This window comes from Oryctolagus cuniculus, chromosome 2 (assembly GCF_051225735.1).
Source record: "Oryctolagus cuniculus isolate XC-2025 breed Fujian yellow rabbit chromosome 2, ASM5122573v1, whole genome shotgun sequence".
Lineage (NCBI taxonomy): Eukaryota > Metazoa > Chordata > Mammalia > Lagomorpha > Leporidae > Oryctolagus > Oryctolagus cuniculus.
In genome coordinates this window covers 106,599,605-106,625,642 of record NC_142868.1, presented here as the reverse complement: position 1 = coordinate 106,625,642, position 26,038 = coordinate 106,599,605, and positions in this window count along the sequence as shown.

Below are 26,038 nucleotides of genomic sequence, written 5' to 3'. Positions count from 1 at the left end.
GTAAGTGTACCTGCATCATAACCCACATTTTGAACCGTCCTGTCTCCCTCATCCTTTCCCTGTGATAGAACAGCAGCTGATTCAGGAGTTACTACTGACACTAGCCAGAGGTATTCATTTCTTACCTTATTCCCCTAAAATTATCCGGCTATATCCTTTAGCGTATCCTGTGGTCATGTTTCCCATTGTTCTCTGTGTCTTTAAATTGCATGCTTCAGATGAGTCTTTGAGGGACAGAAATTTGGCGTTATAGTTAACATGCCAATAGGACACCCGAGTGCCATATCGGATTGCCTGGGTTTTAGTTCCAGCTCCACTCCTGATTTCAGCTTCCTGCTTTTGTAGCTCCTGGGAGGTAGAAATGATGGCTCAAGTAGTTTGGTTCTTGCCACTTATATGGGCGACCTGGACTGGGTCCCTGGCTTCTGACTTTGGCCTTGGCTCAGCCCTGGCCATCAGGTATTTGGGGACTGAACCAATGGATTGGAGCGCTCTCTCTCTCTCTCTAGCTCTCTCTCTTTCTCTCTCTCTCTCTTCATCCTCCTCATCCCCCTCTCTCTGCCTTTCAAATAAATTTTAAAAATTAAAAAAAACCACAGTGAGTGTTGAGTCTACTCTTGGGAAATAAGTTCAATTCTCATAGCAATGCTGTAGAAGAGGAACCTGGGCCAAGGAGACCCATCTGCCCACATTGTCAAAAGGGACTGAAGCCAGAATATCCATGTCAACGAGAACAAGGCCTGCTGGGTTGTACCCAGCTTTAGTTTATGTTTAAATATTTCTTTATTATAACAAGTGCTCTGGCTGAATTGTCAGTAGGTAATGCGTTCATGACACTTCATCCACATCAAGAAAAATAAATAAATAAATAGGAAGCTAGCATCTCCCTCATATAGCATACTGATTCCAACCAATCAGCTACTTCAAAACATCTTTCACTGGGTATTACAATTTTGAAATTCATCCAGAATGCTTCAGGGGCAAACCTGTATTAGTCACTGTGTAATTCTTATTGTGAGAATAGATGACCTCGAGCCAATCTATTAAACCATTATCCATTTTTTGCTACTATAAACAGCACAATGGTCTCTGACACCTGCCACCCACGTGGGAGGCCGAAGTGGAGTCCTGGACTCCAGAGTGTACCTGCATCATAACCAGGCAGAGTGGACAGTGAGAGAGAGAAACAGAGAGAAAGGTCTTCCTTTGCTGTTGGTTCACCCTCCAATGGCCGCCATGGCCAGCACGCTGTGGCCGGCGCATCGTGCTGATCCGAAGCCAGGAGCCAGGTACTTCTCCTGGTCTCCCATGGGGTGCAGGGCCCAAGGACTTGGGCCATCCTCCACTGCACTCCCGGGCCACAGCAGAGAGCTGGACTGGAAGAGGGGCAACCGGGACAGAATCTGGCACCCCAACCGGCACTAGAACCTGGAGTGCCGGCGCCGCAGGTAGAGGATTAGCCTATTGAGCCATGGTGTCGGCTTTTATCTGTTTTACTGGTGATTTATCAAATTTCTTTTGTTTTTTGAAGATCTATTTATTTATTTGAAAGTCAGAGTTACACAGAGAGGGAAAGAGAGGCAGAGAGAGGGATTGTTCCATCCGCTGGTTTACTCCCCGATTGGCCCCCATGGCCAGAGCTGAGCCAATCCGAAGTGAAGAACCAGAAGCTTCTTCCGGGTCTCCCACACGGGTGCAGGGGCCCAAGGACTTGGGTCATCTTCTACTGCTTTCCCAGGCCATAGCAGAGAGCTGGATTGGAAGAGGAGCAGTCAGGACTCAAACTGATGCCCTTATGGGATGCTGGCACTGCAGGTGGCGGGTTTACCCCGTACGCCACAGCACCGGCCTTGATTTATCAACTTTATTGGCCCATAAAATAATTGATTGTAGCTCTTCATCTCTTTACTTTTACATTCTGATTTCATCTTTATCACTCTTTCCTTGTACTATTTTTAATTTGTAGTGTGTTTTGTTTTGATTTGCTAACTTTGACATATAAGTTGGATCATTGATGGTGTTTATGCTTTTCATTTTATGGACTTAAAACCAAATATTTCTCTCTAAACCACACCCCACAAGATTTGATATTCTGTTTTCATTATATTTCACTTCAAAATGTTTTCTAATTTCCATAATTTTTAGAATCCATCTTTGAAATGTATTTTTTTAATATTTATTTATTTATTTGAAAAGCAGAGTGACAGAGAGGAAATGACACAGATAATCCATATACTCGTTCACTCCCCAGATGACCCAAAAAGCCAGATCTGGGCCAGGCTCAAGTCAGGAGCCAGGAACTCCATCCATGGGAGAGGCCCACGCTACTTGAGACATCTGCTACTGCTTTTCCCAGGCACGTTAGCAGGAAGCTGGATTAGAAGCAGAGAAGTGAGGACTTGAATTGATACTCTGATATGGGGATACCAGTGTCACAAGGAGCAGGCTAACCCACTGTGCCACACTGCAGGTCCCTGTCTAAAAGAAAGAATTTAAAAGTGAAAGTGAGACACACACAGACACACACACACACACACAGAAACTTCCATTGACTGTTTTACTCCTTGAATGCCCACGACAGCCAGAGCTGAGTCAGGGACCTCAATCTGGTTCTCCCACATGGATGGCAGAAACCCAACTAATTGAGCTCTCCCCAAAGGGTGCACAATAGTGGGAAGCTGGAATGGAGAGTGGAACCAGGGCTTGAACCCAGGGCACCTACCCTGTAATGTTCTTTGTAACCTGTAAATTAACTCTACTATAATTCAGCTTCCAAAATAGAAAGATTCTCTTGTCAATGTTTTGTTATTAACTTCTTTTTAACAGTGTTGCTGTTCTCATGGTGGCCAGCGACTACTCCATGATTCAACCCTTTACGAACTGAATTGCTCTATGGCTCAGCACATGGTCAATTTCGGTAAACATTTCATGTGCAGCTGAAAGTACTGTCTTCAACACATGGTGCAGTCCTCTATGTGTGTCAATCAGGTCAAGTTGGTTAGTGGCGCACTTCCAATATTTTGGGTACTTAATTGATTTTGTTTTCTCCACTTGTTCTATTATATACTAAGAGATGTGGCTTGGAGGTTCCCATTGTAACTGTTGAATATATTTTAAAGCTATATAAATATGTGCTGAATAATTTTGTTTTTTTTTTCTGGTTATCTGATCATCTTATCATTATGAAATTTCCTTTTCTCTTATTGATCTAGTATTTGTTTTGTTTTTAATTACAGCTACAACCAACTTCCTTTCTTATTTTTCCTTTTCCTTTAATCTCTCTATATCTGTGTACCTCTGTATAAAGAATTAGGTGTGTGTTTTTAAAGTAGCATAATGGTTGGCATTTCAAAATGTTTAAACTGCTCCAACAGTTGTCTTTTTTGTTTGCTTTATGGATGTACGGGGAGATTTGAACAGCTCAAGAAGTGAAATGAAAAGGTTAGATGCATTGCCACAAACAATTTGAAGCCCCCTTAGATACCTACATACAAGGAAGCTCACTTCCTAAGTACACAGTGTGGTGGATTCTCCTAATTGGAACCTACTTGTGTTACCAGCACCTGGCCAAGAAACAAAATATTAGTCACACCCCAGCCCTCCTTCAGAGTCAGGATACCATGGCACCCATTAGCTGCAGGTGCTCAGTGGCATTTTGCCCTTTGTGACTCTCACCCAAGCTGTTCTCAGAGACCCCAGGATGTCCCTTCCATGGCTTTCAACTCCTCTGCACTGGGCTCAAATAGCCCACCCACCTTGTCTCCTCAGCACTGGGAAACTGCAGACGGTTCCACTCTCGCCTAGCTGTGAGCGACCTCTCTGTGTCTACTTAGCCCTACAGCTTTGGACCTCATCAATGGTCCTAGGGAAGCAAGTGGCCCGGCCCGTCTCCCCTCCCCTCATTCCAGTGTGATACAAATCCCGGAAGCTCTGCTGGATTCTCTGTCTTGCACAGCAGCCGCCTATCAGGTCACTACCAGCCTCTCCACTCCAGCCGGGCTCTGAATCAGCAAGTGAACCAGTTCTTGTGGAAATAGCTTTCACAAGGGCATGATTCTCTAATGTAAGGATTTGCTCTCTTTGGGGCCATTAGACTACCATCTTACTTGGAAGCAGAAGAAAACATGTTTCCTATCCTTGTCCTTGAATTGCAATGCTTATTTCATCTTTATGGAACAAAATGACATGTGCTTGGTTTTCTGTCTTCCATCTTTCTGTGTGCTATTTGTCTCCCTGGTTCAATATTTTACTTCTCTTATTCTTTGCCTTCTTTTGGATTATTTAAGAGCGAGAGTGAGAGAGAAGAGAGAGAGAGAGAGAGAGAGTTTCATTATTTCTGGTATTTATTCTAGCTCCATTGACTTATTAGTTATATGTGAGTAGGATTTTACTATCTTTCCGTGGTTACATCCTCCAAGGATCGCCTCATATACTTTCACAACATGTTAACACTACAAGCACCTCCAGAAGCAGAGCCTCATTCACTCTCCTCTGACAACTCACTATTTCCTTGGGTTAATTATTTTATAATTTTAATTCCCCCACATTTTTATTATTGGGCTTTCTAGTATGTGCAGCGATTTCTACTTGCATGTATCCATTCTACCCGCATTTCCTCGCATCTCTGAGCCACCATCTGGGAGCATTTTTTTACTGTCTGAATTTCATTATTAATATATCCATTAGTGCAGGTCTGCTGGTGACAAACGATTTTCTTTTTTGTTTGCCTGGAAATGCTATTATTCCACTTTCAATTTTAGGAGATATCTTCACTGGATGAAGGATTCTGGTTTGGCAGCTGCTTATTTCCAGCAGTTTGAAGATATTTTCTTGTCTTCTGCTTCCTTGGGTTTCTGTTGTGAAATTAGCGATCAGGATTACTGCTGCTATTTTGAAGGAGAGTGTTTTTGCATTAGATATTTTACATTTTTCTGTTTGTCTTTGGTTTTCAGCAGCTTACTAAAATGCATAGACTTTTCCTCTTTTTGTCATTGGGTTTTCTTTCTCTCTGTCTCTCTCTTTGTGTGTGTGTTTGTGTGTTTATCATACTTAGAGTTTAGTGGAACTTTTAAATTTTTTACTTTATATTTTGATATAAGTTTTAGAAAACTAATTCTCAGCCACTAGCTCTTCAAATATTATTTTGATTTTCTCATTTTTTCCTACAGATATTACAGAGTTTTGATGGATGCCTAACTAATTTTAGGCCTAGCCAGTTAATTCTTCATTTAGGGATTTCAACTACTGCATCTCTTTAACTCTAGAATTGCATTTTCACTTTGATTTTTTATAGTTTCAATTACCTGCCAACATCTCCATTTTGCTTTCTTTTTTCTTGAATCTATTCACTACTGCTATTTTATGCTGTTTTTTGATAATCTCGTTATCTGAAATCTGCGGACTTGTTCCACTGTCTGCATCACCTTTTGGTTTCTGTCACCTTGGGGTTTTTTTTGCTCCTTCCATGTTTTATTTTTCTGATTCAGTGCCAAACCTTAGACACGAAAATTTTATAGAGACAATTTGAGCTTCTAAGTAATCTTGTTTCCTTCAGGGAGCTTTTAGTTTTGCTCCTGGGAGGCAGGTAGTCAGCTTGACCAGGACATCCTGCCTCACCTCAGGGAAATCAGGGCTGGAGGAGACCGAGGCAGGTCTGGCCCCTGGAAGACTGGCCGTGGAGAGGGGGCAATGCTTGGGGAGTATGCTGTATTATTTCTGGTTCTCTCTTACTCCTAGAATACGGCCTTCCCTTGTTCCAGCTGTGAGACTAGAATATTAAAATGGCCTTCTCTGATACATGGAGAGCTCCCCCCTCCTTTTTTTCCTTTTTCAGTTGGAAATTGCTTAGCTTCTCAGCCCCCTAAGGATTCCTTTCAGAAATGACAAATGTGCCGAAGCAAAGGCAGCCGAAATCCTTCCCTTCTCAGTGTTGCTTCTGCAAGTTCTTTCTGCTATTTAGGTTTCTTTCTCTTCTTTTTCTGCAGGAGAAGGAGTCTAGATAATTTATTGTTTTCAGGCTGATTGGCTTAAGGAAAATCTGGTCCACTATCATTTGATGGGTACTAGAAAGGGATCTTCAAAAGTTCATGGGAAAGATGTATTATAAAATAAAGCAAAATGACACATGGATTCCAAAATTTTATACAATGAAATAAACTCTTTTTTTTTTTTTTTTGACAGGCAGAGTTAGACAGTGAGAGAGAGAGAGAGAGAGAAAAGACTTCCTTCCGTTGGTTCACTCCTCAAATGGCCACTACGGCCAGCTCACTGCATCAATCCAAAGCCAGGAGCCAGGTGCTTCTCCTGGTCTCCCATGCAGGTGCAGGACCCAAGGACCTGGGCCATCCTCCACTGCACTCCCGGGCCACAGCAGAGAGCTGGCCTGGAAGAGGGGCAACCGGGACAGAATCCAGCGCCCCAACCGGGACTAGAACCTGGGGTACCGGCGCCGCAGGCAGAGGATTAGCCTAGCAAGCTCTGATGCCAGCCTCTGAAATAAACTCTTAATTTTACTTATCCATAAACTTTTTGACTTTTTTTTGCACTAAGCATCAGAACTTCTGAATATATGAAGTAAACTTTAGTAGAACTGAAGGGAGAAATAGACAGGTATGCAATAATAGAAGACTTTAATGCACACTTTTAATAATGGAAAGAACACACAAAAGATAAACAAGGAAATAAAGGACTTGGACAACAATGTAGGCTGATCAGACTCAAAGAACCTACACAGAAAAGTTTACCACAGCAGAATGCACATCTGAAGTGCAACTAGAACGTTCTCCAGGAGAGACCACGCCAGGCCACAGAACAAGTAAAAAGATGAAAGTCATACAGCACAAGTATCTTTTCTGATCCCAGTGGAATGGGGTATCTTGTAAGGGAAACAACAACCAAACATAGTGTCGGGGCTCATAAAAGGATGCCCTTAAACAAAGGCCTCAGATGCAAAAGTTTTGACTTTCTCCTCACGTTTTCTTGCTCATCCCTCGTTCTCACTCAAGGCAAGCAATAGAAACCAGCACCCCTCTCTCCCCAAGCCAGCAATAAAACTTAAAAAGCATTATGGTAGCTTTCCCCCAACCTCTTTTTATAAGAGCCAACAATGAAAAATACTCTGACCAGCTTGTTTGATTGCAGGTCATAAGGCTCTCACTGAGAAAAGGACTCTGCCTCATGTGTAGAAGGAAGAGACGCTGCAGAGAGGCCAATGGAAGTCTGAACAGATAAACTTTGCTAGCTCTCCTCCCTCAGTCTATAACCATTAGCGCATATCCTTTTTTGTCCAATCATATTTCTACATGGCTGTCCATATTTCAATGAGGCTAGGTGTAAACATGTGTACCTACATTCTTTGGTTCTTCATTCTAAGGTCTCTTGTGTCTGGTCTCTTGTGCCATAGATCAAATAAATGTGTTGCATTTCTTCTGTAAATCTGCCTATTTCCTGTTATTTCATTTCAACAGATTCAAATATCGAGCCTTCAGAGGGAAGGTTTGAGATTCCATACAGTACCAAAACTGATGAAATGGAGTGAAAATAGGATAAGAAGGAAGTTTATTATAATAAATGCTGGCACTTAAGAAGAGGAAAATTCTCAAATCAGCAATCTAACCTCGTGCCTAAAGGTAGGAGAAAAACAACAAACTGGAACGGAAGCTTGCAGAAAGAAGGGGATAATAAAGATTAGAGAAAAAATAAAGAATAGAAATATAGTCAAAGGTCAGCAACGTAAAATTGGTTTTTGGAAAATCAATGAAATTGGAAAACATTTGATTCAATAAACAGGAAAAAAATAGAGAAGACTCAACATACCAAAAAAAAAAAGAAATAAAATAATGGATTTATGACTGATGCCTCTAAAAAAGGATGATAAAGGAATATTATAAACAATTGTATATCAACAAATTAGATAACCTGAACATGAATAAATTTCAAGAAATACACACCCTAACATAACTTGGTCATAAAAAAAATAGAAGGTCTGAGCAAACCAATGGAAAGTAAGGAGACTGAATCAACAATGTCCCAACAAAGAAAGCTCGGGGTCAGGTGCTTTACTGGAGGATTCTGCTAGACTTCTAAAGGGGAATTAACAGCAATCCTTTTCAAACTCTTCCAAAAAATTAAAGAGTAAAGAACACTCCAAATTTATCCTTTTCTTTCATTACTTTAAGACCAATGCGAGGTGACCAGCACTGTGGCTTACCGGTTAAGCTGCAGCCTGCAGTGCTGGAATCCCATATGATCACTGGTTCAAAACCGGGCTGCTCCACTTCCAATCCAGCTCCTTGCTAATGTGCTTGGGAAAGCAGGGGAGGATGGTCCAAGTCCCTGGGCTCCTGAACTCACATGGGAGATCCAGAAGAAGCTTTGGGCTCCTGGCTTCTTTCTGGCCTAGCTCTGGCCATTGCAGCCATTTGGGAGGTGAAGGAGCAGAGATCTCTCTCTCTCTCTCTCTCTGTAACTCTGCCTTTCAAATAAAATAAATAAATATTTTTTAAAAAGATCAATGTGAGAAAAAAATAACAAAAGATAATAACAAGTCACTAGCTACATGAATATTGATGAAAAAAGCATCGATAAAATATTAGCAAGCCAAATTCAACAAGGTATTGAAAGTATCATGTCGTAGTTAAATGGGATTCATTCTTACAATGCAAGGATGATTCAGTATCTGAAATCAATGTAACATACGAATCATCTCAATTGATGTCGAAAAAACCTTGACAAATTCAACATCCTCTTGACTCAAAAAAAAAAAAACACACACACACACACACAACAAACTGAGATGGAAGAAAACTACCTCAACGTAATGAAGGCCATGCATGAAAAGTCCACACTGAAGTCATACTCAGTGGTGAAAGACTGGAAACCATTCCTGTAAGTCAGGAAGGATGCCCATTTTAGCCATTCTATCCAACACAGTGCAGGAAGCTCTATACTGAGAAACAAAGCAAGAAAAAATAAGTAAAAACATCCAAATTGGAAAGAAGGAAGTAAACTGATCTCTCTTTGCAGATTCACAGATAACATCATCTTATATTTGGAAAACATCAGGATTCTTCAAAGGTCCTTTGCAAACTAATCAACAATGTAGCAGGATACAAAATCAATACATGAAAACCATTCACACATCTACACACTGACAATGAACAATTTGAAAAGGAAATGAAGAAAACAATCCTGTTTACAGTAGCATCAAAGGTAATAAAATAGGAATAAACCTATCCCTGGATGTGGAAGACTTGTTCACTTAAAATTACAAAATATTGCCAAAAGAAGTCATGAGAGGCACAAATAAATAAAAAAAGACAGTGCAAATTTATGGATTGGAAGAGTTAATATTGTCAAGATGCCAATGCTCCCAAAAGCAATCTGTCTATACACTGATATCCCTAGCAAAATCCCAATGACACTTTTTGCAGAAATAAAAAAAAAAATCATCCTAAGTTTCCTATGAAAGCTCAAGGGACCCAAAATAATTCTGAAAAAGAACTGTTAGATGCCTTATAATTAATTAGTGATTTCAAAACATAGTACCAAGCTACAGTAACCAAAACAGCGTGATTCTGACATAAAGACAGACATATAGACCCATGAGATGGAATAGAAATCTAATAATTCCTCATGTATGTGATCGAATGATCTTCTGTGAGGTTCCAAGGGTACCCAGTGGGGAAAGGATAGTCTCTTCATAAATTTGATGCTGGGGAAACTAGGAATTCAAAGACCAAAGACCAAAGAATGAAGTTGCATCTTAACCTACTCTATATGCAAGTTAAATTAAATTGAAGGCATAAGAATAACAATGAAAATAATAAAATTCCTGGAAGAAAACATAGATAAAATTTCATGACATTGGACTAGGCAATAAATTCTTGAATGTGTTATCAAAAATAGACAATTGGGACTACATCAAATGGAATGGGAAAATATTTGCAAATCATATATTTGATAAAAGATCAAGTCAGGATATAAAAAGACTCACTACAATTCAATCACAAAAATGTTTTACTTAAACATGGGGAAAATACTTCAATAGATATTTCTTCAGTGATACACAAATAGTCAACAAGCATAGGAAAACATCACCAATCAGAGAATTGCAAATGCAAAGCATAGTGAAATATTGCCTCATGCTCATTAATTCAGATGGTTACTGTGAGACCATGGACAATAAAGGATTCTCCCTTCCCTTGCTTAACAGCAGATATGCCTTAGATGTCTAAAAAACCAAAAGCTTGAAAGGGTCATGAGGGGTAGGACAGGTGCTTGGTGTAACAATTAAGGCACCAACTGGGACGCCCCTGTCCCCTATTAGAGTGCCTGTTTCAAGTTCTGACAACCTTGTCTCCAGTCCAGCTTCCTGTGAATGTGCAACCAGGGAGGCAGCAGATGATGGCTCGATTACCTGGGGTCCTGATACCTATGTGGGAGACCCAGACTGAGATCTGGGCTCCTGGCTTCAACTTTACCCAGCCCCTGCTGTTATGGCCATCATCTGGGGAGTGAATGAGCAGATACAAGATCTCTCCATCTGTGTCTGTCATTTCAAGTAAATGCTTTCAAGTAAAATGCAAATAAACAAGTTTTAAAGCAGGACAGAGGGGCCAGCGCCGAGGCTTGCTTGGATAATCCTCCGCCTGCGGCTCCAACATCCCATATGGGCACCGGGTTCTAGTCCCGGTTGCTCCTCTTCCAGTCCAGCTCTCTGCTGTGGCCCGGGAGGGCAGTGGAGGATGGCCCAAGTGCTTGGGCCCCTGCACCTGCATGGGAGACCCGGAAGAAGCTCCTGGCTTCTGGCTTTGGATTGGCACAGCGCCCACCGTGGCAGCCATTTGGGGAGTGAACCAACGGAAGGAAGTCCTTTCTCTCTGTCTCTCTCTCACACTGTCTGTAACTCTACCTGTCAAATAAATTAAAGAAAAAAAAAAAACAGGACAGAACCAGCTACAGTCAACATTATGCTTAAGTCTGCTTACAGCAACATACTGCAGAAGTCATTTCATGGTTCATTACAATGTTATACGATGTAGCTCCAATGACGTTTCAGTAGCCATATTTGATCATGTAACACACGAAAAAGCATGAATTTTTTTTGAAATGCAGAGAGAGGAATCACATTTGCTGGTGTTCTCACCCTCCAATGTTTGAAATTGGCAGGACTGGGCTGGGTCCAAACCGGGAGCTTGGAACTCAATCAAGGTCTACAAGGTAGTAGGACCCCAATTACTTGAGTTATCACTGCTGGCTCACAAGGTCTTCATTAGTAGGAAGCTGAAATCAGGATCAGGAATCAGGAACTGGAGCCAAGCAACAATCCCAAGAACTCTGATGTGAGATGTGGGTTTCAACTCCCAGGCTAAATGCTGCTCTACCATGATTTGTTAACATGCATTAAAATTTCACACTACTTTCCTCTGAATCTACTGTATTCCATTACTTAGTTTCACTCAGTTTCAACCCACTTACCTGAACTCCATAAATTCCTAAGCTCATTTCTGTACAGGGAGAAAGATTTGGGAATTTTCTAGCCCCCTCTCCATCTTCTTCCAAGGTCTCAAATAAAGTTTCTCTTTCTCACAAGATGTAGGGTCTGATGTTTACCCAATGGCTGCATGAGTAGAATAGGCATAATGGTCAGCAATAATTTTAAGCAATAATAATAATTTAGAAAAATAGAAGCTATAAAATGTTGATGACCATGTGGAGAAAATGGAACCCTCAAACACCATTGTTGGGAATGTAAAATCATACAATTACTATGGGGAAATATTACTATGGCAGCCCCTCAGAAAAATTAAAAATGAATTATCCTGTAATCTAGCAATCCCTCTTATGAGTGTATACCCCAACATTTGAAAGCAAGGTCTCCAAGTGGTGTTTCTGTAGCCATGTTCATAGCATCATTATTCACAGTTCCTGAAACGTGGAGGCAGCACAAGTATCTAGCATCAATGGATGAACGGTTAAGCACAGGGTGGCTTTTCCATCCAATGTATGTAATTCAGCCTTAAAAACTAAGGAAATGCTGTCACATGCTACAATGTGGATGAACCCTGAGAGCAGAATGGCAAGTGGAAAAATTAGGTCAGAAGATGACAAAGAACATATAATTCCACTTGTATGAGCCATGTAAAGTATTCAAATCCGGCAACATGGACAACCCAATGCTGGACATGGGGACTGAGAGAAGGCGGCAATGGAGACTTCACTGTTGAATAGCTATGAAATGTTTGTATTTTAAGATGCAAAAGTTCGTCGGCGCCATGGCTCACTAGGCTAATCCTCCACCTTGCAGCGCCGGCACACGGGGTTCTAGTCCCGGTCGGGGCGCCGGATTCTGTCCCGGTTGCCCCTCTTCCAGGCCAGCTCTCTGCTGTGGCCCGGGAGTGCAGTGGAGGATGGCCCAAGTGATTGGGCCCTGCACCCGCATGGGAGACCAGGATAAGTACCTGCCTCCTGCCATTGGATCAGCGCGGTGCACCGGATGCAGCGTGCCAGTCGCGCCGGCCATTGGAGGGTGAACCAATGGCAAAAGGAAGACCTTTCTCTCTGTCTCTCTCTCTCACTGTCCACTCTGCCTGTCAAAAAAAAAAAATGCAAAAGTTCTAGAGATTTGTTGCGCAATAGTGCAAGTTGACACCCTGCAAGCCTAAGATGGTTAAGTGACAAATTTTCTGTTATGTATTTTGTATGAAATTTAAAAAGAAAATATTTAATAACTTAGAGTGTGTGTGTATTGGTGTGTGTGTGTGAGAGAGAGAGAGATTGAGATTGACTCATGGACTCTTCTGGATTCCACTGAGAACAGTGCTCCGTGTGTGATAGCAGGTCATCTTTTGTCTTTTCCCGTCTCCCTGTGTGCCAACAAGCATGCTCTTAGATGACTGTTTGCCTATACTGAGCGGGGCCCACCTGGATGTCCCTCTATGGCATTCTGTGGCCCCTGACCTGGAATCTCAAGCTCTATTCACTGAATCTCTCTACTCAAGTCCTCAATCCCTGTTACTGGACAAGACTTTTTTCTTTCTTCGCATTTGTGTGCCTGCTGATTTCTCCATCTTTATCCTCCATTTTGCTAGTTCACTTGTTCATTCTTTTTCTTTCTTTTTTTTGACAGGCAGAGTGGACAGTGAGAGAGAGAGACAGAGAGAAAGGTCTTCCTTTTGCCGTTCATTCACCCTCCAATGGCTGCCGCGGCTGGCGCGCTGTGGCCAGTGTACCGCGCTGATCCGAAGGCAGGAGCCAGGTGCTGATCCTGGTCTCCCATGAGGGTGCAGGGCCCAATCACTTGGGCCATCCTCCACTGCACTCCCGGGCCACAGCAGAGAGCTGGCCTGGAAGAGGGGCAACCGGGACAGAATCCGGCGCCCTGACCGGGACTAGAACCTGGTGTGCCGGCGCTGCAAGGCGGAGGATTAGCATAGTGAGCTGCGTTGCCAGCCTCACTCATTCATTCTTTTTTTTTTTTAACAGGCAGAGTGGACATTGAGAGAGAGAGAAAGTGTCGCTCCCCATCTTCGTGGAGGAACGACACAGGACCCTGCGCTGTTCTTTCGTCTGCTCGGCCCTCCCCGGGTTTGCTGCTGGTTCTTCCCGGGTTGGCTACTATCCCTTCCACCTCCGTGGAAGGGCAGTTCCCCCTGGCCACATTCCCCACTTCCGCAGGGGAGCGGCACACCGCCGGCCGGCTTTCTGGGGGCTGCACAGGCGTTCCTTCAGATGTTCCCCTTAGATGTTCCCCATAGATGTTCCCGGTGCATGCCGTCTCTCTCCTCCTTTACAGTCCTCCTCCGCCAATCCCAACTCGGCTGCCCACACGCCGAGTACGCTGCTCTCCTCCAATAAGGAGCAAGTCCTACAGTTTATTAGCTGAACTGGAGGCAGCTGTGCGGAAGCTGTTTACTTCTCTCCCAGCGCCATATTGTGGGAGAGCAGATGCATAGAATAAGTCTTAATTCCAGTAACTCAGTCCAGTCCGGGCTGCTCCCCACAGATCCCCCTTTCTTTTTATTTTTTGGCGTTGATACGCGCCTGTCTTCGGTGCCCCGTGGCACACACTCTGCTCTGCTTGCTAGAGTTGCCACAGGTTCTTAAAAGTCCTATCAATCAGGCAAACCGAATCCGGGTCCTCTCTTCGCCATGTTGTGAGGAGGTTTTTAGGCGCTGAGGCGTGCCTGTGTTCGGTGACCTGCGGCTCACGCTCTGCTCTGCCTGCAGGGGCTTACAAGCCCTAACAATCAGGCAAACCGAATCCAAGCCTTCTCATTGCCGTATTGTGGGGGAGGCCTTACTGATGTTAATTCGTGCCTGTCTTCGGTGACCTGCGGCGCATAAGCTGCTAGCTGCCTGCAGGTGCTCATCGCCTCACTTAATCAGGCAGACCGAATCCAAGCTCTCTCATTGCCATGTTGAGGGGAGGCCTTTCTATTTCTCTATTTCTCTATCTCCGGGCATTCCTATTTCTCCCATTTTACTTCTATCTTCCAGCATTCCTATTTCTCTCACTTTACTTCTAAACTTCTGTTTCTCTTATCCCTGCGGTCTCCCAGTGCCTCGCCCTGCCGGCAGGCTCCGCCCCAAGGCTATTTCTCGGCGGCTTTCCTGCTGAGCCGCTTCAGCCCGCGTCTCTCTCATCTGCGCAGCTTCCCGGCTTTGCGCGGCTTGGCTTCGCGCGCTCCGCGGTCTCCACGCCCTTCGCGTCTGCACCACGGCCTCGCGCCAGCCCCGTTCCCTATCTATTCATGCCCCGTGCTTTCTCTGCACGCGGCGGCTTCCGCGAGTAACACAGCGTAGCTTACGTGTCCGCCACTAGCATTCAATCTAAGTTCCCCGGGCTAGCCTGGCGAATTCAACCCAGCATACGTCTCCGCCCCACGGTTTGGCTTCCCGTCCTTTGCTCCCCGGGCTAATCAGACGGATCCCAATCTGGCTTACGTTTCAGCTTCTGGTTTCAACTTTTCGCCCCCCATTCCCGGGCTAACTTGAGAATCCCAAAGTGGCTTTCGTATCCGCCTCGGCCTGCCCCCCACAGCTTCAATTTCCCTAACATTTTTCTCTACCCGGTATGTTTCCCCAAGCTTTCCTCCAACAATATTCCTCCCTCATTTCTCCTGGCCTCTCCCCACAGTCCGTATCCGAGTCTGTTTGTTCTAGCTTTCACTTTCGCTTTCGACCTTAGAGATTTCTCCCAGCTTCCCCCCGTAGTCCGTATCTGAGTCTATGCCTAGGCTTTCAACAGCTTCCTCCGGCACCTCTTTCGTCCGGCTTTTCCCTAGGCTGTTTGCTAGTCTCTCTCTCCAGCATTTTCCACTTCTTCCTGTTTCTTCCCTCCTAAGTTTCCTATCCGTCCTAGGTTTCCTATCCGAGCTAGGTTTCCTATCCGAGTCACGGCACCATTATGTCGCTCCCCCTCTTCGTGGAGGAACGACACAGGACCCTGCGCTGTTCTTTCGTCTGCTCGGCCCTCCCCGGGTTTGCTGCTGGTTCTTCCCGGGTTGGCTACTATCCCTTCCACCTCCGTGGAAGGGCAGTTCCCCCTGGCCACATTCCCCACTTCCGCAGGGGAGCGGCACACCGCCGGCTGGCTTTCTGGGGGCTGCACAGGCGTTCCTTCAGATGTTCCCCTTAGATGTTCCCCATAGATGTTCCCGGTGCATGCCGTCTCTCTCCTCCTTTACAGTCCTCCTCCGCCAATCCCAACTCGGCTGCCCACACGCCGAGTACGCTGCTCTCCTCCAATAAGGAGCAAGTCCTACAGTTTATTAGCTGAACTGGAGGCAGCTGTGCGGAAGCTGTTTACTTCTCTCCCAGCGCCATATTGTGGGAGAGCAGATGCATAGAATAAGTCTTAATTCCAGTAACTCAGTCCAGTCCGGGCTGCTCCCCACAGAAAGGTTTTCCTTTTGCCGTTGGTTCACCCTCCAATGGCTGCCACGACTGGCGCGCTGCGGCCGGCACACCTCGCCTATCCGAAGGCAGGAGCCAGGTACTTATCCTGGTCTCCCATGGGGTGCAGGGCCCAAGCACTTGGGCCATCCTCCACTGCACTCCCTGGCCACAGCAGAGAGGTGGCCTGGAAGAGGGGCAACCGGGACAGAATCCGGTGCCCTGACTAGGACTAGAACCCAGTGTGCTGGCGCCACTAGGCAGAGGATTAGCCTATTGAGCTGCAGCGCCGGCCATTCATTCATTCTTAATTTCTTCTTTTATTGAAAGATGTAAGATAGCAAATATCTAGTAGAAAAGATCTTCAAAATATTCATGCAAGTGCATATTAGAAAAATTACACATGAATTTCATTTTTTTTTGCACAAAACTAGGCTTATCTTTTAAAGACGGTTGTGTGTTTCATTTATTTGAAAGGCTGAGAGACAGACAGAGATAGAGAGAGACTTTCTATTCACAGGTTCACTCTCCAAATGCCCACAACAGCTGGTGTAGGACAGGCTTAAACTAAGAACCAGGATCCCAATCCAGGTGTCCCACTTGGGTAATAGGCACCCAACACTTAAGCCATTACCTGCTGCTTCTCAGGATAGAAATTAGCAGGAATTAAAAATCAGGATGGGAGCTGGAACTCGAAACTAGGCATTTGGATATAAGGTATAAGCAGCCCAAGTTATGTCTTAACACATCACCTAAGCTAATCATTTAGTTCCATTTTGTTTCCCATGAAATGTTGAATGCCTTTGTCCCTCAGATCCACTCCCTGGTGAGCATACCCTGTACAATCGTCTCCCTTGAGCCCAGAGTGGGCCTTTCCCTAATCCTTTCAACAGAGGATCTGGTGTCAGAGACAGAAGTCAGAGTGATTCAAGGCAGCAGCGGGAGGATGGGGCGTGGTGGTGCAGCCGTTAGCCCACAGCTTGGAAAGCCCTCATTCCATATCAGAGTGCCTGATTCCAGTCCCAGATCCTCCACTTCCCATCCAGTTTCCTGCTAAAGCATCCTGGGAAAGCAGCAGCAGATGGTGTACTTGGGTCCCTGCTCTCCACATGGGAGACCCAGATGGAGTTCCTGGCTCCTGACTTTGGCCTGGCCTGGACCTGGTTGTTTTAGGCATTTAGACAGGAAACCAGCAGGTGGTATCTTTCTGTCTATCTCTCTGTCTCTCTCTCTCTGTCTCTCCTTCTCTCTCTCTGTCTCTCTTTCTCTCTTTCTCTCTCTCTCACCTTCTCTAGCTCTTGCTCTGGCTCTGCCTTTCAAGTGCGTAAAAAAAAATCAACAGCTGATGTCCTGCTGGCCTGGAAGGAAAGAAATAAACTTCAAAGCTGCTGCGAATGGCACAGGGCAGGACACAGCAGGTATCCTGGGACTCCCTGCAGGTGGTCAGCATCTTAGTGGGGACCCACAGGTATAAGGAGCTGTGTTTTACAAACAATCCCATGAAAGCAAACCCAGAGCTCCAGAAAGGAAGCCTGCCCCGGGGACCCTGGGCAGAGGGTTCAGCTCAACTGAACCTGTGCTTCTGACCTATACCAACTGTGAGATAATAAATGGCATCGCTTGAAGCCTCTATGTTTGTAGCCATTAATTTTTTTACACAGCAATAGAAAACTGAAACAAGCTGCCCCTGCTTCCCAGCTAACTTGCCTCTAGGCCTGCATGCTGGGATTAATTCTTCTACCTCTTTGTCCTGGAGCAGGTGCACCGACCCCATGTCCACCTGTGCGGAGCCTTGAGCCAACACGCAGTTCTCTCTTCTCCCCGGGCCTACTTTCTTGTTTTTACTTCGGCACACAATGTATTCACCAATCTCCATGCTAACTGCCCACCCGGCTCTTTCCATTTTGGCCTACATTAGTGACTCGCACTGTGTCGTTTACCAGTCTGGCCAGGTCCTTGATGTGGGCCAACCTTCCCTGCGGTTACTCACAGACCTGCTATTACAGAATGAAATAGAGTTTTGACAATCAGTAAAAACAAGGCATCTCCAAATCCAATCACACTTCCTCTGGTAGGGATAATCATGTAGTTTAATGAAAAGCAACCTAAAATAGTGGCATCTCAAACATGAATCACTAGTCATGAGAGACACTCATGAACATTTAAAGAAATAGTTGGTGTGATCTTGCAATTGCCTATGTTTGGGGTGAGACCTCATTTGGTGGTGGTGTGCTGGAAGCATGCCATTTCTGTCTGTTGTAGTCACCCTGTCCCCAGCACTGAGAACCTGACAATGCCTGTGTAGCACTCAGAAGTGCAGCTGCTCTCTGTGAGGTTCTTGTAGAAGTTGCAAACAGAGGCAGGAGTCAGGTACATAAAAGGAGTGGACCTACAAAAGTCTGTGGGAAATAGAAGATGTGTAAATAAATACATTTGTCAGAAGTCTTTCAAAAGTCCATAGAAAATACATATTATGAACAAGTATGCATACATTTGAAGTTGTTTGCACTGACACAAATTTATCTTTTAAAAAATACTATGTGATTTATTCATTTCAGAGGAAGGCTGAAAGAGAAAAGAACTAGTTCTCATTTCTTGGTTCACTCCCCCAAATCCTGCAACGTCTGAGAGACTAAAGCCAGGGGCCTGGAACTCAATCCAAGCCTCCTACATGGATGACAGAACCTTAAGCCATCGCCTGTGGCCTCCCAGATCTGCAGTAGCAGGAAGCTTGAGTCAGGATTCAGAGTAAGCTATTAGACCCAGGAACTCCAATGTGGGATGCAGGTGTCCTAACCAGCGTCCCAGCTGCTAGCCCAAGCGCTGGTCCCCTAAGGTCATATTCTGGTTCCAGTTTTCACCGACTGTGGAAGCATCCTGTCTGCAGCAGAATTCACATCCTAGCAGCCGTTTGCATCTGCTTGATGAAGGACCTAAGTTGAACTTCTCTCTCATATTGCTGTTTTTCCCACCTCATTGCTACAGCTGTATTTGCCTTTGCCTACGCTCGTATTCCTTGCCTTTTTTCACATCCATAATATGAATGTTCTTCCTAACTCAGGTGATGGCTTATTTGCCTTTGACCATGTTTTGATGCTTTAGATGGCAAATCCTGCATTTAAAAAATCACAGGACACAACCAGATAAGGGGCAGCAGTGTGTGAAAAACAGCTACTCCTTAGGAATAAAAAATTAACTGCAAATCTCAGTATCATAATTTCTTTACGATTGTTTTTGAGAGGTTGATAAAATCTAAAACACCAAAAATTAATGAAGAGGATGAACACTCTTCTAAAAATCTTTCATAACAGAAGTCTTTCTAGCAGAATAAAGCAAAAACTGATAAATATTTTATGACTTGAATCATACTGAGGTGAGGTTGCATTTATCACAGTTAGAAAAAAAGTGAATAACTCTACTATGAGAGTTTCCAAAAGTTCATGAATTTCAAAATCTTTTGCAGGAAAAGTACTCTTATTTTTAAATTCCATTTCCAGGGAAATTTTTGAAGCTCCATGTATATGTTCCAAATTTTCTGAATTTCAGCTACTTAAATTAAAACAGTTTAGAGGAGAGCAGGTCCCAAGGGTAGGGAGGAGGCAGCAGACTCCCTCTCAAGAACTAAACAGGCTGTCACTCTGCCCTCTGCCCCCACTGTGGACACAGACTCTGTGCTCTGCTCCCTGGCAGAATGTGGGGTGAATTTCATGAGATCTGAGATGTGGGTTTTTCTGACCATGGTTAGCCCCTGAGAACTGAAAACAATTGTAGGGGCTGGTGCTGTGCATAGCAGGTAAACAGACTGCCTGCAGTGCCAGCATCCCATATGGGCACCAGTTTGAGTCCCGGCTGCTCCACTTCTGATCCAGCTCTCTGCTGTGGCCTGGGAAAGCAGTAGAAGATGGCCCAAGTCCTTGGGCTCCTGCACCCATGTGGGTGACTCGGAAGAAGCTCCTGATTTCTGGCTTGAGATCAGCACAGCTTCAGCTGTTGAGGCCATCTGAGGAGTGAACCAGCAGATAGAAGACCTCTCTCTCTCTCTCTCTGCCTCTGCATCTCCGTAAGTCTGCCTTTCAAATAAATAAATCTAAAAAACAACAACAACAACAACAACAACAAAAAAGAAAACAGTTGTCACCAACAGTAGGTTTTGTGTGTGTGTGTGTGTGCGTGCGTGCGTGTGTGTGTGTATAAAGGTGTGTTAGGGTCCGAAAAAGCCCACCGCCCAAGGAACGACTCCAAGAGACTTTTTCTCTCATGCAACCAGCAAAGGGTTAAATTTATTGATCCAACATGTTGGGGCCCTCTGACAAGGACAGAGGAGCAGTGAGGAACTACAGCATAGGGTTTATAACGGCAAAAACTGCAAAATCGGGAGTGGGGAGAGAATACACGGTTGCTAAGCGGTTGCTAAAATCTTACAATCAGCAATTATGATTTTAAGACATAGACAAATCACATCTTCATTATTAGCCCAGGTAACCCAGGTGCAACCTTTCTACTTTTAAGCTTGAGCAATCATGCTAGGGGGTTTTTGTGCGTTGCCAAGGGTGATGTAGTGCACTGCTATTGTCCGACTATTTGAGATCATAGTTTCAGACCAGAGTCTCACGGGGGGGGGGGGGGAGGGGGTTGCTTTCCCAGAATGCAGTCTCAAGTGCTCCAAAATGGAGTCCCTACTGTCAAGGTGCTACTTTACTCTGTCTTATTTTCACAGCTGCTTCAGGAAGGTTTAAACCTGTAAGCTTAAGCTTAACTTTTTACACCCGCACATATACAATTTTAACTCTTCAGGTGGACTAGATTTCAGACAAGCTAAAATAATTATTCTAAGTGTGGTCTTCTCACACTGTCATGATATAATACTTGGATGACAGTAAATAACTCAAAATTTAACAAAATGAACAGCTAGAAAATCCTCACCTGGGGCCAGCGCTGTGGTGCAGCAGGTTAACACCCTGTCCTAACGTGCCTGCATCCCATATGGGTGCCGGTTCTAGTCCTGGCTGCTCCTCTTCTGATCCAGCTCTCTGCTGTGGCCTGGGAAAGCAGAGGAAGATGGTCCAAGTCCTTGGGCCCCTGCACCCACGTGGGAGACCTGGAAGAAGCTCCTGGCTCCTGCCTTCGGATCGGCACAGCTTCAGCCTTGTGGCCATCTGGGCAGTGAACCATCAGGCGGAAGACCTCTCTCTGCCTATCCTCTGTCTGTGTAACTCTGATTTTCAAATAAATAAATAAATAAATCTTAAAAAAATAAAAATGAAAATCATCACCTGGCTCAGGTAAAATCAAGAACACACCAACAATGTGGGGTCCATTGATGAATCTGATCAGCTCATTTAGAGAAGGATCAATTCTACCTGTGGTCAACTGTGTGACTTACGAGCAGTGCTCTCACTGAGCAAGGACTAGACTTTTGACTTCTACCGGCCAGCAGAGACTCAGGCTTATACAGTAGGCTTCTAAAATTCTTGCAAAGCAGAGTAATAAAACAAACCCAGAGATTCGACATAAGGAAAAATTTGGACGATGATTATACTGAACTAAATTGTATGGCCTTTCGTTGCTTGTGAGTGCTTGTTTGAAGTATAAAGTATTTTTTGTTGCTTTCAGAATCACAGAGATAGCAAACACTGCATAATACAAATCTATAATTCCCCAAACCTATAATTTCTACACTCTTACATTTCAGTAACTTTGAAATGAGTTTACAATTTATTTTAAAATGTACCAAATGTCATTAACTTGGAGCTGCAGAATAACAGATTTGTTAGGCCAGACTCTGAACCCTGAATGAGATTTGTAATGGGGTTGCTGACACAGTCGCGGAGCACACTAAGCTGGGATAATTACTCTTTGGTCAGGTTCTGCTTGCCAGTGTCATTTTGATGGTTGATGCAATGAAGCTGGTTCTTTCTCCTTTGATCATAGAAAGTTGAATTTTTCATGATTACAGTTTTTATGATTTTTCTCTTGATGAAAGAGTGAAGAAGGTCAGAGACTTAGTTCCATCCATTACAGCAGGATAGAAGTCTTGACTTAAAAGAGGAGAAAACGGGGCATCTGCTTATCGGCCTTAATAGACATTATCGTCTGGGAAATGGTTGAGTTCCCGATGACCTCAATCTTCCCCTTTCATTTTGGCATCCTGGGCCTCTTCCAGGGCCTTTCTCAAATGTAAAATCCTTATGAGTGTTGTTTTAGTCATTTCCACTATCCTTTTAAAACATACTGGTCTTTCCAAGATATCCTACTCTTCTTTCCTTTAGCTGTGCTCTTTTTTCAACAGTCTATTTTGTCAAAGAAAACCAACACCTTGTTCTTTCTTAGACCATTTCCAGTCTACTGACATGTGTGCTGAGTATGTCCATCCCATGAGTCTCCTCTTCACAAGCATGCCTGTGACATCTAGTATACTAAGCAGTCCTTTGTCACCATGAAAGTCATTGAAGTGCCCAGGACTTGGAAGCTATCCTCAGGATTATATAAGGGTCCGTCCTTTCTACACGTTAATGCTTTTCAAAGAACTCATGCTTCCTAGGCTTGGTGGGTGACTACGTCCTGGGGCCACTAACTGGCAGTTACTCATTTTTCTGTAATCTGGCATTTTCTGCGCATGCTTTCGGAAGTTTTTTATCTCTGAAAACATCCCACCTGACTTCAAGCTGATAGCCTGGAGTTTTCCTAAATGACCACTGTTGTTGTTTGTATTTTCTGCTATTTAGGGTTTGAAGATAAATTCTATTTTTTTTTTAAAAAAAAGGTTGACTTGAGAGGCAGATACATACACACACACACACACACACACACACACAGAGGAAATGAGAGAGAATTTTCATACACCAACTCATTCCCCAAATGCCCACAAGGATCTGCTTCAGGACCCAGAGGCTCGATCCACGTCTCCCATTTGGTGGTGGGGATCCAGTCACTTGCACCATCACTGTTGCCTCTCGGGATCTGCCCTGGCATGGAGCTGGAGTCCAGAGTTGGGGCTGTCACACATACCTGGAATTTGGGACACAGTCTGTGGAAACACTGTTTTTAAATCCTCTATTGGGAGGGCTGATGTTAATTCCAAGTCTAACAGGAAATTTCCATCAGATTTTAGTTCTTTGGAAACTTTATCTAGTTAAGGTCTTCATATATAAAGTTTTTATCTTAGTCTTTCTTTTATCTTGGTGCTTAGAAGTGCTGTTCTTTCTTGGGAATCTTACTGAAGCCTAAATCCTTTCTAACATGCTGAGACTATTATCTGCTTGAGGAGAGAAAAAGCCCTAAAACTATCTATAATTAGTAGGTCCTATTGTGAATCACAGCCAGCATAAGCAGGAAATTCTCAGGCTGTCAGAGATTTAGAAATCAGTTATAAGCCATAAAAGAGTTCAGGGGAAAATGTCTTGATATGGCGAATCTATTTCTACATCTTGTCTGAAAAGGTAATCCTCCTACATATGGGAATTGTAATAATAAAATAGGATGTGACAGGCCATGGGCTCTTTAAGTCGGTCACTTTTTATATTAAGTTTCATTAGAATAACTCTCCATTTCTACTTTACACACTACATTTCAAACATGCTCATGACTTATAATCTCTGTAACCAACGAAAGACCTTGTTACATCATTAAAACTTAAAACTTCATGTACAACAGTCACAGTGCTTTAGGAAAAATGGCATGTAAACCGCAGGATGGTGATCAACCCGCAGTCTATGTTGGTAAGTTCAGGGCCATGGGGTTTGTCAGAGAGATGCTCAGCTCATAATCCACAGAGGGTCTGGGTTCTGGGTTCTTCAGGAGTCAGGGTCTGGAGTGAGATACTGGTGTGGTTCTGTTCATGACCCAGACTCATCATCCCACACTGGGAGAGATGCTGTGCACTGCGGGAGCCCTGCCGATGCAGTAAGCTCTGCTCTGGAGTCCCCTCCACTCTTGGAGCTTACCCAGATCCATTCACTTGACAATCAGATGTTAATATGTAAAGCTGCATTAACATAATCCAGACCAGGTTTTGATGACGTTGACTTTGCACTTCATCCTTCTGCTGTGGTCATGTGCAGTAATGAGTGCAATGCAGGTGCAGGAAGCAGAAGGCTCTCTTGCTGTGTGATTTTGTGTGAAAGATGGTGAATAAAAACTGGTCTTTGCTTTTCCAGGCTCTTCCTGGTTGCAAGGTAATAAATATCTCCTCTTAATGCCAGTATGCAGCACTCTCCAATCAAACCGAACACCGAGACTTGAGTGGTCAGGGAAGATTTGCTCTTTCTGGTTTTGGATGCTGGCAGAAGTATCCAACCTCGATCTTGTCTTATCCATATGGTGCACCAGCCAGCTGTGCCAGAGCAAAGTCAATGAAAATTATTCATCAGGGTCGATGACAGATGAGAGGGAGATCAAGACTCTGCAACCTGCTCAGAGGGAGTGCAAAGAGGACTCTGGCTTTTTCTACAGGGGTTTCCTGGTGCATGTGGGGTGAAGAAATACTACTGGATTTTTTTTCTTGCTTTTCCAATCCATTTTCTTTTTTAGCAGTAATGAGCTTAAAAAGTTAAAATGTGAATCCGATGAAAAATAAAGTTTCACATTTTTGTTTCTAAAGAAAGTTGAGAATGGACATGTAACCCGGACAGAATGTTTTCCAGCATTTTAGCACCCTTCATAAGGGAGTATAGATTCCACTGACTCTTAAAAAACAGAAAACACATTCTAAAGGAGTGCAAGTACCAATTTCATTAGTCAACCCTGCGTGGTGCTGGAACTGAGCCACAAGGTCGCTTTAAGGGTGTACAGCTGAGACTGAGGTCAGTGGCTTTCCCCCCAAGACTCCTCCAGGCTTGCCTAATGGTTTTAGAAGCAGAGCACAGGCTAAAAAGGCACTTAGCTCAGTCTGCAGAGGGAAAGGTCCATCTCCAGATCTGGAGCTGGGATCTCAGTCCCTGAGTTGGCCATTGGGGCAGGAGGATGTATGCTCTTTGTCAAAACAACTGTATTAGGTCTTGGGTTTGCTGCGGTTTTACACCTAAATCCAAAGGCTTTCCCAGAGGCATTTTTGTCTGTGAGTGGCTGCAAAATTATTGTTGCTGTGGGAAGATTTGAGCAAGGACACTCCTTGTCCATCATCTTGCTGATGTTACTTCTTTTTTATGTGTTAAATAATGCTCCATATGTTTATATGGTGACTTATTGTCCTTAATTAATAAGCAAACATCTATAAAGAAAAAAAGAACCATTCTTAAAAATAATAGCATTAGATTAGCAGATCATCAATTGAAAAAAATCACATTTCTAAGGGCATAATGGCTACTGGCTAGAAGTTCTGTTAAAACGAATTTGTCTGGGCTGGTGCTGTGGTATACCTAATTAAGCTGTGGCCTGCAGCACCACTGTCCCATATGGGCACCAGTTCAAGTCCTGACTGCTCCACTTCTGGTTCTGCTCCCTGCTAATGTGCCTGGGAAAGCGGTGGAGGAGGGTCAGTGGAGAAGTCCTTGGGTCCCTGTACCTGTGTAGATGTGGGAGATCCAGAAGAAGTCCTGGCTCCTGGCTTCAGCCTGGCCCAACTGTGGTCATTGAGGCCATTTGGGGAGTGAACCATCAGACGAAAGATATCTCTCTTTCTCTCTTATCTCTCTTTCCTTCTATGTCTACCTTTTAAATAAATAAATAAAATCCTTAAAATATATGTATGAACGTAAAATAAATAAAATAAATTGGTCCCGTCTAGACCAATACAGCACCAAAAGCTGAAACAGATAACTTAAAGATTTCTTTCTTTTTCTTCCTTTGTTCTCATATTTAAATTCTTTATTTAATAATTTTAAAAGCATTTTAATTATTTACTGCTTTACTTAGTAGAGTGGCAGAAAGAGACAGAGAGACAGAGACCTCACAACTTCTGGTTCATCCCCCAAATGCCTAGAACAGCTGAGGGCAGGGCCAGGCTGTAGCCAGGAGATAGAAACAGAATCTGGGTTTCCCACTTGGGAGACAGGGAACACCTTCTTGGAGCAGCAATTACTGCCTCCAACACATGTAGTAGCAGGAGTGAGGAATCATGAATGGAGCTCAGACTCAGGTACAGGCACTCCCAAACGGGACCTGGATATCCCAACTGGTTTCTTAAGCCCCACCTTGTTCCATT